The 15,842-nt window shown below is 37.7% G+C and overlaps 1 protein-coding gene across 4 annotated transcripts in view; it reads right to left on the minus strand.

The window, feature by feature from the left end:
• Nucleotides 1–15,842, minus strand: part of CHD2 (chromodomain helicase DNA binding protein 2) — an 84,680-nt gene that overhangs the window by 53,858 nt on the left and 14,980 nt on the right. For 3 of the 4 annotated variants that reach the window (XM_085070394.1, XM_085070396.1, XM_085070393.1), the window contains exons 2-5: nucleotides 13,764–13,836; nucleotides 12,973–13,058; nucleotides 8,818–8,878; nucleotides 296–3,468 (exon numbers count right to left, since the gene is read on the minus strand). The gene's annotated coding sequence lies outside the window, so the exon portion shown is untranslated. The remainder of the gene's footprint in view (nucleotides 1–295; nucleotides 3,469–8,817; nucleotides 8,879–12,972; nucleotides 13,059–13,763; nucleotides 13,837–15,842) is intronic. The other variant, XM_085070395.1, reaches the window with a different exon arrangement.

Genomic DNA, 15,842 nt, shown 5'->3' on the forward strand with positions numbered 1-15,842 from the left:
CACTGCCTTTCATTATCAGGAACAAAGTCCTGACGCTGCAATGATATTGTTATAACAATACACAACACTGATCAACACGGCAAACCGGAGATTTAAAACAAATTATCATTTTTACAAGAAAAATCCGAGAATAAACACAGGAGAGGAGCATCCTGCAAACTTTCCCAAAGTAACGCTGGATGCAAATAATCTCTGTATCTTATTGCGTCATCCCAATACAGCACAAATCGGTCGAAAATCAAAGTACTCAAAACGGCAGAAATCTAAAAAATATTATTATTAATTGCTCACCTACCTGATCCATGCACCGCCGCCAGGACCAAGTCGATATTAGTTTCGGGTAGTGGAAAAACATTAGATCCAAAATATTTAGAATTATACCGATAAAATACAAATTTCAGAAAATAAAAAACAAAAGATATATTCTAATCCCAAAAATATGCTGCCGATAAAGCAAAAGAAGCGGTAATTAGTATAAAAATGTCCGGGGGAAAAAGCTCATTAGGAGAGCGCACAAAAATGGAGGTACGCCATGGCTTCTAAGCTGGAAAAACAACGACCTGGGCTCTCTCCACGGCTTCTTCTTTCCAGCAAGGCACGAAAAGGGAGCCCTCAAAAGCTGCTTTTCTGCCCGAAAAAGGTCCGCTCGGCCCCCGATTAGTGCCTAGGAGAGGCAAGGGGCTGTGGGGGCCCCCTGAGGCTGCCCGAAAGTTAGGGAAAGTTGCGTAAAGTGTTGGGGAAGGCACGGAGCTGAGCGCGCTCTCTCTAAGGCACAGCCGCCATCTAGAGCTCCTTCCCAGCTCTGAGCTCTGCCTTTGATTGACACTCTCTACATTTACCCCACAACTCAGGTGATGTACCATAGACCCACCCCTTCATTTCTACCAAAAAAAGAGAGAGCCTCCACCTAAAGGGTGCCTGCTACCCCACAGCCCTGGCTCCTTCCAACTACCCCAGCTCAAGGGGCACCTTAACCCCATGTGGCTCAGGCACCCTTTGGAAGCCAGAAAGAAATGGAATTTGTGCCTTTTGTTTTAAAGATTTGCTAAATATTTCAGTGCCTGGGCTAAAATTACTTCCTCCCTGGACAGGAAGTGGTGCTGTTACAAGCCATTTTGAAGGCATGGAAGTGGAGCTCACAGCCATGCAGGCAGCAACAGCCCACCCTGGGGGTCACCCCACCCAAGGGGCAGCTTCCCCCCAGTTCGGTGGCAGAATCCCCAGACAACAGCTCTCCCCTATGCCCCCCGGTGCTGGCACTGGCAGGGGGGAACAGGAGCATCACCAGTTCCCAAGCTAACCCCACAGAGCTGAGATTGCCCTCCAGCTCCACAGCGCCTCCCTAGTGGTTTTCCCCAACAACTCAAATCCAACAGCCACACCATTTCCATCAGCTACACCAAGGCACTACGGTCGAGTCAGTCCAACACCATCCAAGTGCTTCTTTCTAACGCATTTTCTTAACCCATTCATGGTCATTAACAGATTTTAACACAACAAATTAATCTTAAAACCGCAGAACAGCCAAGCTACAGAACTTCAAATCAATCAATGAACATCTCCAACACAACATCCCGGAATTGTCAGGATGTATCACCAAGGGAATGGAGGCGATCCAAGCATCCCCAACCGCTTGATTCTAACTACCAGTTGTCTTCCACGAGCAAAACCAAATCCTTTAAGCACAAGGACATCTTGCATATTCATAAGCATCACAACAAGACAGAGCCATCAGCCACTGGGGGACCACTGGGGGACAAAAGGGCAATGGGCGAGTTTTGGGTTCTATGGGAACACCCACAGCACAGCATCCCAACAGCTCAAAACCATTGGCTTCAACCAGTAGAACCAACACAGTCCCCTTTAATTCCTCCACAGACCTGCCAATCATCACCTACAACCATCTATCCTCTCTCCAAAAGGGATTTCATAAGGAGCTCTCCAATGCCACAAGCCATCTTTAAAAATTCTATTTTGCCAATTATTCACAGAGGACTCCTTGCACCTCGACTGCAAGAACAAAAAAAACCACAATGCAACACCATTCCAAGCATTTTTGGGTAACACTAAGGAAATCCACCCATTTGAATGAGAAACCCTTCAGGTTAGTCTCAGTATCCAACTTCACCATAAAAACACATGGCAAAACCAAACTGGAGCAAGGATGTAGCATCAAAATGGCTGGATGGAACAGGTATGAGCAACTCATCATGGCAAAAATGGATATTTCCAAAAACATCTGAGCAAGGCAAATGGTTAAACACAGACAATGAATGGGATTTTGTTTGGGTTTTCAAAGATAATATCAAGGTTATCTCAGCACCAGGTTTATCATCTTGGCCCACCAGCACAAAACAAAGACAACTTTGAGTTTCAGGTGAAACATATGGAGAAGAAATGGCTACAGTTAAATTATTACATCCACCAAAAACCTGCAAGGAAATCACGACTTTGAACATTAGAACCATTTTAAAATTAATTTGCAAAGGTTAACATGTCATCTGTAGCAATATCAAAAATAACTCAGTTTTTTCTCATCAAACACATGGTACAGCATGGCGACACTAAGGCAACATGCAAGAGCAGTGAAGCAGATTGGACACTTGCACAGTACAATTTTAAGACCAAAGAGACTGTTCAGGAAGTCTGTAGTCCAGGAAATCTGTTGAAAAGTTTCTGTACCCACACACAACCAAAGAACATACCTAAAAAAGTTACACAAAACATTCAAGCATTCCTTTATTGTCATATTTTCTCAGCCTTCAACTGGTATCAATTCCATCTTAAAATAACTTCACAAAGTTCAGCAGCAGTGCCCTGACAATAGGCCAAGTACTCAAAACCCCTCACATTAAGCACCTGAATGAACAAGCCAGCGAATAAAAATTCATTGGAAGTCATGGCAAAGTGAACATAATTTGCAAATGAAAACCACATTTAAAATCAAGTATAGCACAAAATTTTACCTTGCCTTCAGTACTTAGCTAAAGAATTTCTCAGTTTAATAGCAACCAAAAATGTAACCCACTTCAATATCAACACAACAAAAAAAATTCAGCCAGAAAGGACAAACACGAAGTGTGAAATAAACCAAAACCTTTTATTTAAAGTCACTTTAAAAAGTACATTTTCTCGAAAGGGGTAGCAACAGATCTTTTAGCAAATTAATTTGCTTGTTATGCATACAGAACCCCAAAAGGAAAATGTTGCCACCCAGTCCTCAAACAGATCCATCATTGGATAGTCATTCATTAATTCAAATGCAAAGTCCATTTTGACAGGATGATCACAACCCAAATCTTCTCTGGTTTAATAACATGAGAGTCCACGTTTTAACATCCTTTTCTTGGACAGACATCCCAGCACTCATGCATTAGTCCATTTCCTCAACCTCTCAATCCCCAGTGGAACTGCCATCTTGGTGTCTCATTCGTAGACTCCTTTTGACACTCTTCATCTGAACGGATTCTTTATGAAAAATTAGAAGAAAAATGCTGTTGGAATACACATCATAGCTTTGAACTAAGACATTCAACTACCGTACCTTGAAGATAATTTAAACATGTAACTGATGCTTCATTCCATGTTACACAGTCCATAATATCTACTTTTATCAGAAGCAATGTCAAATAATCAATTCAAGAATCAAAAATATGAAGTTTAACCAAAACTATTAAAAAGGGAGAAATTATTAAAAGTCCAAGAACCCTTTCAGGATCCATTAATTCCATTTGAAATTTCTTCCCAGTGTTAAACCACCAGAAAAATCTGTGGTAGGAAATCTGAGTAATTTGCTCTTACAACCATTTTCACTACACTGGCCCACCTCCTGAAGCTGACATTGCTTAGAACACCAAGGTTCTTGTAACAAGCCAAAATTTGTAAGTTCTATTCATGCTCCTTTCTTCCAAGACACAGATCCATCAACACCAATGAAAACTGTTTTTTTACAGACAGATGGTGACTGGAAACAAGACATTCCACCATCTTAATCCAGTTTTCCAGCTCATGAAAGATGTACAGTGCGACAGCAAACACACAAGCAAATGGAATGATTGGTTTAGTTATTGGGGAAAGACACATCAGAAATCAAATGAAAATGGTCACAAGTCACACTGGCTGCCTTTAGCAAGACTCCTGATCCATATTCCAACTATACCCACCATGTAACAGCAACCAAGCCAACAGGTGAATGACAAACCAAACTGAGCAAACATCCACATGGATAAATACAAACCCAATGTGCCCATCTTCCTATCTTCTTCCAAGAAATATAAGTTCAATTGACTTAAAGAAAAACCCTACTCCTCCTCATATGCAAAACTTAAGTACAGAAGTTACTAAGTGTTAAGAACATCATTTTGAAACCAATGCTGACTGTAGAGCTGACATGCAAAAAGGGTTTTAAAATGTCTTCATGATTTTAAGTATCTGCGCTCCGACGTCAATTTATTCTTTTAAATATGTACAGGTTTAACCTCATTTTAGTCTAAAAGCCAACTTCACCACCCCTCTGCTCCCTGATAATCCTGGGCAGATTCTGACAAGGGATGCAGAAATTACCCACAACCCAGCAAAAACCAGTGGGGCCATCTAGTGGTCTCTGCCTCGGCATCCCAGCTTGCCCAGTCTCATCCCCAAATAACAGCTACACCAAAGCAAAGAGCACTGGAAGCAGTGCATCAAGCCCCACTGACTGTCACAACTACCCATGGGTTCTGTTTCATGTTGTTCTACAGACCTCCTTGTTTTAAATACAATAGGAAAGCACAGCACAAAGAAGTGGAATATGGGACCTGGTAATTCACCTTGCACTGTGAAACGTGTGTAGCTGCAGGAATATTCAACCCCAGGACATTCATGTTTTCAGAAGCTGAATTTTCAACTTTAAAGAAATGCTTTGTTTCAAACATTCAACTCATCCTCAGTTAAGACAAGGTACTAAATATTTTGAAAGGTATTTTTCCTTCACATTAAGCTGGTTTTGGGGTTGCTTTGGATTTGGTTTGGTTTTTTTTCCTCCAGTTCCCACTAATCTAATTTCAAATCTATTCATGCATTTGAAGGTGAATTAAAATCTTGAACATTTTTTCATGTTAATGCCTTGACCAAGGTATCAAAACATGAAAAAAAATAACCACCACAAAGTTCTCCATTAAAGTCACAAACACTCAGAAGTACTAACATGCGTAGAGTGGAAACCCCATAAATTAGACCATTAAAATAATGTTTAGTTATTTTTAACAAGTTTAACATATTGAAATTCAATTACTGGCATCAATTTTCCCCACCTCTAAAAAAGATAATTTAGTTACATATTAGTCACTCTTGAAAGGCTCTTTCCAGTTGGGTCAGCCCTCTGCCTTAGACAATCACAGAACCTGACAAAAGCAATTTCAGGGCAAATTCCCCTACTAGGTTCACCTACGTTGGGCTGGACCAAGAACTTTGCAAGTAACCCCATGACATTCATCTTAAACTCTTCTTTAAACCTTGTAAATTAATTAGCAGTAAACAGAACTGATGAAGTATCATAATTTAAGAACACACTCTTGTTCTTTAAGTTATTCATACATCAAAAAGATGCCGTAGGAATGGTGAAAACATTAATAGCAGCTTCTACACTAGTGAAATCTACGTTTGCTTAAAAAGATTTCACAGCATTTGTTTACTTATGAATTAAGGCACATTTTACTAAGAAATTTCGATAATGTTACAAAAATACACTCCTCCAAGAATACATATGCAGTAATCCTACACTTGAGGTAGGTACTGAAAAATCCCTTTTTTTTTCTCTAGATTACATGAGTCTTTCATTCCTTCTTGTAAAATCAATTAGGCATCCACCCATTTTCTAAGATTTTGTTATATACTAGTTACTGGTTTGGTTTCCAAGCGCTGTATTTTGGTCACGATAAATGAGGGACCTGAGTAGTTATGTAATATTGACGAAGTTTCCTTCAAACTACTGGTAACATGTTAACACTCCATACCATCCATTCCCAACCTGACTAAAGGTTGGCAACAATTACAAAACATCTCAGTTTACAAAGTTTTTCTCTTCAGCTTTGTTTCAATTATTTGTTGCTCTATTAAAAGATCACAGCAATTTTAAAAGACATCCCTTATGGCCAAACCCATGGCTTCAGCCATTTCAGGTCCATTGTAACCCTGCATTCCTCAAGGATGAGACTGAAGCCCAACACGTACAACACTCATGCATAAGACATCAATACATTTACAAACTTTTCCAGAATGAAATGTGAGGCCTCAACTTTTAACCAAGGTGACCTGCTTGGGAAAGAGAGTTCACTCCAACAGAGGGAGCTGAATGGACAGAATAAGGTTCTGAGCAAACCCCACCTCAAGTTCTACATTTCAGAGTTCATTCAAGCAATTAAAGCAGTTTTATTCTCATAGACTCATCCCTGGTAACTTTTACACTGGAGGAAGGAACAGAGGGTTCCTTTATTGACAGCTAAGTCCATTATGTTATTCTGTACAGTCTTTAGCAGGAACTAAGTGCTCTGGACAGCCCTAAATCTGCTTTTACCACCATCAGATGTTCCTTAAGCACAGCAGTAAAAGCACAACTCACATAGGTTTGGGTATTCTTAGCAAAGGAAGGCTATTTGGCAGGTTTGTCAGATTTCAAATTTAATTCCAGATAAGATGTGACTTTATTCACAAGTGCCCTCTTTTGCAGGTATTAAGTAATAAATTTTATTGCATTAAGCAAAGTATGCCAACTTTAATAAAGCTCCTGGTGTTTTCAAGTATTTTCTCTCTTCTCTTAGAAAAGAGAATTAAAAATAAAAATCAGTGCTTCAACTAAACACAATGTTAACCAGAGAAGGCAATACCAGATCCCTCAAGATCCACCCATCTGAATGCTTTCACAACTGCTTTTTGAAGCAACTTCTTTTGTAGACAACTGTTTCAATTAAGTCACTCAAGGGTTTCACATTCACACCTTCCTTTAGGTAAGGATTATAAACCAGAGAAGGATGAAGAATTACTCTGTGCACAACTGAAAAGCCAAAGTTCTACTCAAGAAGTCAAATCTGACAATAGCTAATTTAAAGCCCAATGAAAAAACAAAAATGCACATAGAAAGATGTAGGAATCACATGAAGAGTGATATTAAAATGAAACATGAGTCACATGTTTAGATATTCTAGCAGGTCACTGGGGCTAGGAAGGCATCAGTGGAGAGCACAGGAAGTTTTGAGGGATAGCTGGAGAAGAAACATATCAAGAAATATGCTGTTCTGCAGTGAGAAAAATAGCTTAAGACTTCTGAAAGAACAAAGTAATAAAATTTACAGACCACAGTAGTAGAAGAAATTGAAAATTTATCAAAACTGAGCTCATGTACACACATTAAAAACTTAGTTCCTCAACTCTTTTGCTACTTCTTTTGCTTCAGGACTGAAAACTCAAGTGATAAAATTGGTCCAAAATGAAATGGACCCAGAAGCAGCAGCAGGCCAGACTAACAAAGCCCAGCAAGGTTTGCAGCTTACCCCCACATCCCTCTTTTCCTTTTCAGAAGAGCTCTACATTAGTCTCCACACCATGGAGTGGATGAGAAGCACAGGACTTTGGAGCACAAAACCAGCTTCTCTCCCAGCACCTGAGGCAGTGCAGAAGGCAAGTGGCTGCTGGAGGGTTCTGCTAACAAACACAGCCACAAGACAGCTAGAATCCACTGTCTTCTATCCATTAAAATGAGTGGATTTGCATCTTGGAACAACGTTTTCCCAAGCTATCCGAAGCCTATGAAGGCCTTTCTCAATCAGGTAGCACGCCAGAATGAAGGAAGTGGCTCCAAGAATCTGTCTCTTAAAGAAAAGCATATATTCCCAAGCACAGTGCTACAGGAGTAGAGCTTCCCACAAAAAAAGTTAATCCATGTACACAAAATGCAATGGATGCCCTAATTAAATATGCAGAATCAAGGAGTCTGAATTTTAAGCAGATAGGAAGACAAAAGGACTTATGTCTTTCCAAAGGCAACTCCCAAGAAAGTCACAAAATGTGCCAGAGACAACAAAAGGTCAAGACCAAATTCCTTTTAGTTAAGGAAATGGGAAAAAATTCTGTCCCTATATTTATCCAGTATAGAACTGAATTAATTTATCTACTCAAGCCTGCCAATTTTGTGTTTTGACTATATGAGGAATGATTTCAAGTCTATCAGCTAGCAGTTCAAATTAAAAAAAATACAGGAAGCTGTACTGGCATTTATCATTTTGTGCAAAGCCAGAGCTTCATGAATGAAGAACAGAAACAGAACAATTGTAGAGCAGGAGACAGTAACTGTCTGCTCAAAGGATCTCACTGATCCTGACAGAAGCATAAGGACAACACAAGATGCTTGTAAGGCAAGTTCTTCCTGCTATACTTTCCACACCATTTGTTATCCAAATTGTGTGTAGTACCTCTCTAGAGACAGACATCTGCATACCAAAAACCCTTCTGAACAAGCAAAACTACAATATAAAAGTTCTCAGTGAAATCTGGAGTCAAATCACGGAAGCCCCCAGAACCCCAGTCAGATCTCAAAGCTGTTCTGCAGCCAGAAACAGAGAGAGCACTATCCAAGTATTGCTCATTTCCTGAGAGCCCAGCAGGAATGATCCCGGGGTCCTTTTAACTAAGCTTTTCTGAAACACACATGCACACGTGGCCATACACTAATGAACTTCAGAATGTACTCAGCCAAAAACTTCAGCCACTTCAACATTACAGCCATGTGTGATGCTGGGGTTTTTTAAAGCTAAAAAGTAAATGTTATTAGGAATAACAACTTACCAGTGCTTCAACCAAGAGCAGCTATTTTGCTTACAGTGAGTAAATCAATTCCTCAACACATCTGTAGGGAAAATGGGATATTAAAACACTTGAATTAAAATAAATTAAAAAATAAAAGAGATCTAGACCTTAAGGTCCACAAAACCAAGAATTAGATTTTATTACAAAAGCCCTCATTCAAAAAAGAAAACAAAAAACCCCAAGTATTCCCATATCACAGCATGTGCTACAAAAGTTATTTTTATAAAAAAAAATTAAAATACCACTAAGAAACCTGTTATGAAAGAACCTGCAAACACCCAAAGAAATTCAGACCCAGTCCTGCTCACAAATCCATTATGAAACAACAACAACAAAATATATTCTTTGAAATTTTGGAAAGGTCAATCAGGAATCAAGTGGAAGCATGTTTAAGCAAACTGATTGCCCTTCACAATAGAAAGTAAAAGGCTCCTTTTATTGAGAGGAGATATCAGCTGGATGCAGGGCAATTATGTAACAAATTTATGTGGAACAAATTATCTACTCTGTATCTCAAAGTTACTCATGTATGGGCAAAGTCCAAATGTGAAAATTTGACTTTGCCTAATGGCAATCTGTATCAATAAATTTTTAATCAAAGTTACCTTACGTAAAGGTAGCAAAATTAAGGTAAGACCTAAAACTCTAAACAACTTATGAACTCCATTTTTACTGTAAATTTAAACTACGTTAAATGAGCCATTCAAGTCCATTCTCCCAACACACACATGCAAACGACTTCTCTCGTGATCTCTCAGAATCTACTTATATTGAAATACAGCCTCAAATACATAAAAATTAATGAACCTATCCAGTGACAGCATACTGTGCAATCCTCTAAACTCTTCCAGTTGATAGCTACACTCAGACGTGTAGGAAAAAAGACTAGATGAACAGGATTGTAATTTCTTTGTTGATGTAATTTACCTGAAACTGTTATTACAGAAAAAACCTTTAAAAAAGTGAAACGACAAAAAAAAATATAGCAGTAGACTGGCACAAGCATGTAGAATATCCTAATAAAATGTGAAATTTGGAGGTTTAAAAATATGTTGCTGATGTTTTAAAATGTATTTGAATGTGCACAAGCAGCTGCTATTAAATGGAAGCACAGAACTTCTATGAAGTGCCCATCCACCATTTTAGAAGAAACACAACATGGCTGCTGGACTCTGATCATCCATGAGGCATCCACCAGTCATCCAAAGCATGAAAAATGAACCAAGTAAACAGAGTTACTTAGGCCCTTTAAATAATTTCAATGAAAAAAGGCCACTTAAAAACTATATGAAGACAGGTGAAGTTAATGACTGGAAGATTCTCAATTTACAGCTCTCAGCTGTTTTTAATAATTCACTGCACAGCTACACATCCATCACTGCTTTCAAGTTGATTCTTGTTTTCTTTAGTTTTAAAGCAAGCACACAGCTATGGTAGTTTGACAGAAACTTTAATGAGGGTATTTAATATGGCTGTCACCACAAAGCATCTTCCTCTAATGACAGTGCTACAAAGACTCCACCAGAGTTGTGCTCTTCCGACCTCAGCACACTTGTGCAAAAGGAATCTTACATTTGTGAGTGGTATCATGGAGTAGTAGTGACACTTTTCTTCTTGGAACGGAGTGGATGAATCAAACAATGAATTTTGTAAAAACAGCACCAGGATATTGATAATGCATTACATTTCATTCACATTAGTTATTTTTCCACTATTATAGAATATACCACTGTATTTTGAGTTTTTAATTTTAACATCCAAAACACATTCACTCCCAAACTACAGAATAAATCACCAAAGCTACAGGTTTATGCCACAAGCTAGAAACCAGAGCTTGGAAATACAAGTTGGTTGAAAAAAAATTAACCTTTCATGTTAACAGCTGTATTTCCTGTATCTAATGTCAAAATCTTTTAATCAGACTACTTGCCGTAATTGTTGCAGCCTGGGTAATTACAAAAAAAAAATCCATGTTTATTTTTAAATAGGGATTTAAAAATAAACATGACTTTACTTTTTTTAAGTAGTCTAATAGCTGTGGCTTGTTTTTGTTTTAAAATTACAGACACTTGAGGTACAGTACAGCCTATACCACACAAAACATGCCCTGCATCAAAAGTCCATGGCTCCTTCACCCCAAGACTGCCATTAACCATCACACAGTGCATCTCCTTTCACAGCAAGAGGTGAGGCCAGACACCCAAAAGTTACCACCTGATATCACGTTTTCTCTTGTATTTATTAATTAACAAAGTATTTTGGCAAAGATGATGTGTATCACCACACCTATGTTCTTCCATGTATGCTGTCAATGCTACAAAAATCAAGTCTATGTGAGTATTTATAATACAGACTCGTATCCCCACAGAGGAACAGCTTCCTCTACTGAAAAGGTTAGGACTCAACCTGAGAGATTCTCCTGCCCTCCTCGACCCTCATGAGCACACTTGTAGGGTAGCCATGAACTTAGAACTTCCCTCAAATCCCATTAGCATCTAACCCACTGAGGTCTACTTAACCTAGAGGTGAAGCCACCATTTGCTAGATGAAAACAAGTTGCTCTTGCAAGAAAAGGCAGCTCAAAGAGCTCACAAAAGGGACAGTGAAAGCTGTTTTTATTGTAATGTCTATTCAGCACAATCAGCATCAGGACAATACTTGAAAGATGCAAGACTGTTAAGATCAAAGTGCTCAGTTTCATAGTTACCCTAAAATACTCCAGCTGGCCAAGATCTGCTTTTGAGCACTGTGTTTTTTAATTTTTATTGTTCTACTTTTTTTTTTTAAGAGCAGGTCAGTTAAAAATTGCAGATTCAGACATTTCAGCATTTAGTATTAGGAATATAAGCTGAGTCTGACAGTTTCAGTCCCATCAGCATTATCAGACTTCTGTGTGACTCAGGCTGGTCTTGCCTTCATCGTAATAGACAGGGCAGTATCTGTGATTTTTGACCCTCCAAATTGAAAACTCATGGGATTTTAGATATGCCCTCTCATTCCTAAGGTATGAGATAATTTCTAACATAAACTTCTAGTTCTCACACTTCCCATCAGACAGTTACACGATGTAGTTGCAGGAACATACTGACGTATCACCTTGCTCCTTAGCTGTGTTTGCTACAGGACATCCATGATAGTGGCACATGTCCCATATCTATAAATATTATTTGAACTCTACCTTGCACATCAGCAGTGACTTGCTGCAAACAAAGGTTTATTACAACCTGAAGAGACATTTTTGAAAACTTATGGAAAATTGTGTACTATTTCTTTTATATGAACACGCTGAAGGTTTCATCCAAGCTAAAAAGAACAGCTGCACTCAGGTGGGGGTTCACAACTGTATTCTTTAGTTATGATGAATTATGTAATTTTAAAAAGCAAATCATCAAGAGTATTTTTGAGAATCCTGGTACATGTGTCTTCATGAAGACACCTTATTCTTTGAGGTCCTGAGTATGCACTGAAGTACATGAGCACGGGAAGCTACAAAAAGGAACCAGTTAAGACAGGCAAACAGGATCCCCAACTTTTAATTACAGACTGGTGAAAGCCTGACTCAAAGGCATGTTACTCTGATCCTAAATACAGAATCTTAAGTGTAAAAACAAATAAACATTAAAAAGTTGTTTTATTTATACTGTAAGGAGGAGACCCAGGTACCTCGTAACAACTGGGTGCCGCTTTAGGCTTTTAGAGTAAAATCTACATCAAAAAGAGAATTTAAGTTTACTGGATAAACAATTTCTTGAAAATGAAAAGCTTATGAGTGTCCCTTGCTAATGAACCAATACCTTGAACTAAGGAAAAGCATTTCTGAAGTTTGATTAGACAATGTTCTTAGGAGATGACAGTCCTTTGGCTTTACCACGTGTCAACATGGTCATGGGTAGATTGTTAAAAAGTTGTATTTGTGAGTGACCATAAAAGTCTTCAAAGATGCAGGAGACGTTGACATTGCTGTAGTATTTGCACACTAAGTTTCCAAATATGCTAAGCTCGAAAGAAAATAAATTCAACAAGGTAAAACACTGAAGCTTAAATGTTTAATGTTTATTTTGAAAAAATATTATTTCCAAGGTAATTAAAACACAAAAAACATAAAACAAAAACCCACAACACAGTGTAACATACCTGGCACGCACAGTACAGAATTTTGCCCAAGGTCTTTTGCCCAGCCAGTCATCTGAATCTTTGGAAGAACAATATCCAGTAAAAGCCTTTAAAGGAAAAAAAAAAACAACAAAACCAGGTTTGTCTGAAAACAAGGCACAGACATTTCCATAAGTCCTAATATTCTTGACTGACAAACTTTCTGAAAACACCTATGAAAGTGTCTTTGAATAATCCAAGTTTTCCCGACAGTACAAAACCAATATTCTGTCGTTGTTAAGCATTAGCCTTTGTGTCCCCAAAAACAAGAAACAGGCCCCAAAAATTGCCTTCTCTATGAATCCCTGAAGTTTCAGATTACTATCTTTACATATGAATTCTAAAATATCCCCAAACATTAATACTACAAACTCATTAAGTACATTTTTAAAGTTTAATGCACGTTTTGACTGGTGAAACGGGACAGAAATTCCGTTTATATGCAAATACTGTCCTTCTCCATCAAATACAATGTATATATAAGTGTATTCATATATTATAAAAATAAAAAACTCCACTCATTAAATAGCCTTAGTAAACTAAAATTTATACCCAAGCAGCACATAAACACGACATTATTTGAAGACAGTCTACCTGTAATTGCAAAAAAACCTTTTTAGGTTTTTATAAACCAGACAATTTATAAAGTGTGTCCCCTCCATATAAGAGGGTTTTTTTTCTTCTTCCCATCTGTACAGTACCAAAAAGGTAAATTCCAGTTTCAAAAAAACAAGGAAATGAACATATTAACACAAGGTACAAACCACACTTACCTAAGAAATATACAGCATGAACGAATCCTCTGGAAGCCAGTCAGGAAATAAGGTTTGTCTCATGAAATTCTGCCTGAAAAAACAAAGTATGGAATTTTTCAGTATTTTGCCTTAGAAAAGCAGAACAAATAATTTGCCTCAAATTTATCGATCTTTAGGTAATTATTAAGTTGGGGAAAACTTATGATAGCAGTAACTGTATCTTTAGAACTGAACTCTAAAAATAAAAGTACGGGTGGCTGTACATTCTTAGCTGAAGAAAAACCCACTGGAAATGAGTGACTGACATACATCATGCATGATATGTGTTTTTCATGAATAACTGCAGTCTGCTCTTCTGTCTCCCATGACTTTAATTCTGAGAGACTTAAAGCTCAAATGCCAATTTAAGATTTTTTAACTGAGTAATTTATCATACAATATCCCTCAGCCCTTTTACTTTTTTTTTCCACATTAAAGTCTTCAGAAGTAGGCTATGCAAAATTAAATAAAACCTCTAGTGATAGCAAAGTTATTTTAAAATGGCTTCTGTCATCAGCTTCTCTGAATTTTAAGTCCTAAGTTACTTCACCTCCCAAAAAATGCTTTTTGCCCTTCAGAAAACAGTTTTAAAGCCTTCAGCTTCTTTAACCTTTAATTAGATCTCAAACTATGCTCTTTAACACAAGGAACACCATATTTGCACTACCTCTAGCCAACTTTTCTTGCCTTTTGTGAAAAGCCATAACATTTTTTTTTTTACACCAGTTAAATTTATCACCACAACTACTTTATACTCTAGAAGTGTGGAATCACTCTGTAAATACACAATTATACAAAACGTTTTAAGGCTAGATTAGAATGATATATAAATTCAAACCCCTACACCTTAAATATAAAAAAACGCCGCAAAACTATTAAATAAAACACGTTGTGAATTACAAGCAATTTATTTTCTGGACCATTACCTGCTATTTTATTTTCAGCTGTCGAAAGACACCAGTCAAAGCTATTAAAAAAATTATCATCTAATATACTTAAGAAAAGAGAAATCCAGCAGACACCCACCTAAAGCTAGAACTTTCTTTAGGGCAAAGTGTGTATGCCAGAACCTGTTCTACACTGCAGAACTGTTGCTGGGGTTATAAAACCACCATAATCCAAATCTAAAATAAAGATACCGAACACTTTGCATAAATGTGACAGAAGTCCAGTGGTTGCTGAAACTTGAATTTCTATTTCTAAAAAAAAAAGAAAAGGCTAACTTCAATTGTTGCAATGACAGATTCATATTTGCAGGGGAAGTACCGAAAAATGTAGAATTGCTCCAACTGCAGAATTTAAAACCTGCATGGAGTTTTATAACCTTGCACAAGCGCACACCATTAAAATCCAACAAATATGGCCATACACAGCCTCCAATTAAAACTGAAGTTTTCAGTATTTACCTCTTGCTCTGCCACAGAGGCTTTTTATAACATTTAGAATTACAATTTTACCCTTAAATTGGTAATTGCCGAATGCGAGCCAACCCAAAACAAACGTCAGACATTCCATTTTAACTTGCATTTTTATAAAGTCTTGCAATAGGTGTTGTACAACTTCTAAATTACCAGAACACTGAAACGACGATTAAAATGTTTCGTAAAGAGTAACTGTGAGGTCTCTGAAAAACCTATCAACTGAATACTAAAAACAAACCTGACACCCAATAAATGTTTTTGAAAAGCTTTCCATGTCAGACACAAACTCATCCGTTTCCTTATCGTGTAATTCATATTTAAGTAACTCTCTTTCCGTTTTGTAGTGTTGTCTAAATCACAACTGTAGTATTTTGCCAACTTTAAACTGTAGACTTGGCATGACCGAGCTTTGTTTTTCTCAAGCTTTTAAGTTTCTATATTGCCGTTTTAACTGCAAAACCAAATTTGCACGTAATTTCTAAGAGTTTTCCTTTAAAGTTCTGCACCTGAATTGCTGTTTCTCCAGTGAAGTCAATTTCTCTCTATTGTTTCATAAAGTACCGATCTGTCTCATCCGCAGCCTGTTTCTCTCTTACTGGTTTACAAAGAGTTAAAAGCCAACACCCCACAAAAAAAC

This window comes from Lichenostomus cassidix, chromosome 10, assembly GCF_008360975.1.
Source record: "Lichenostomus cassidix isolate B80296 chromosome 10, HeHo_3.0, whole genome shotgun sequence".
NCBI classification, from domain to species: domain Eukaryota; kingdom Metazoa; phylum Chordata; class Aves; order Passeriformes; family Meliphagidae; genus Lichenostomus; species Lichenostomus cassidix.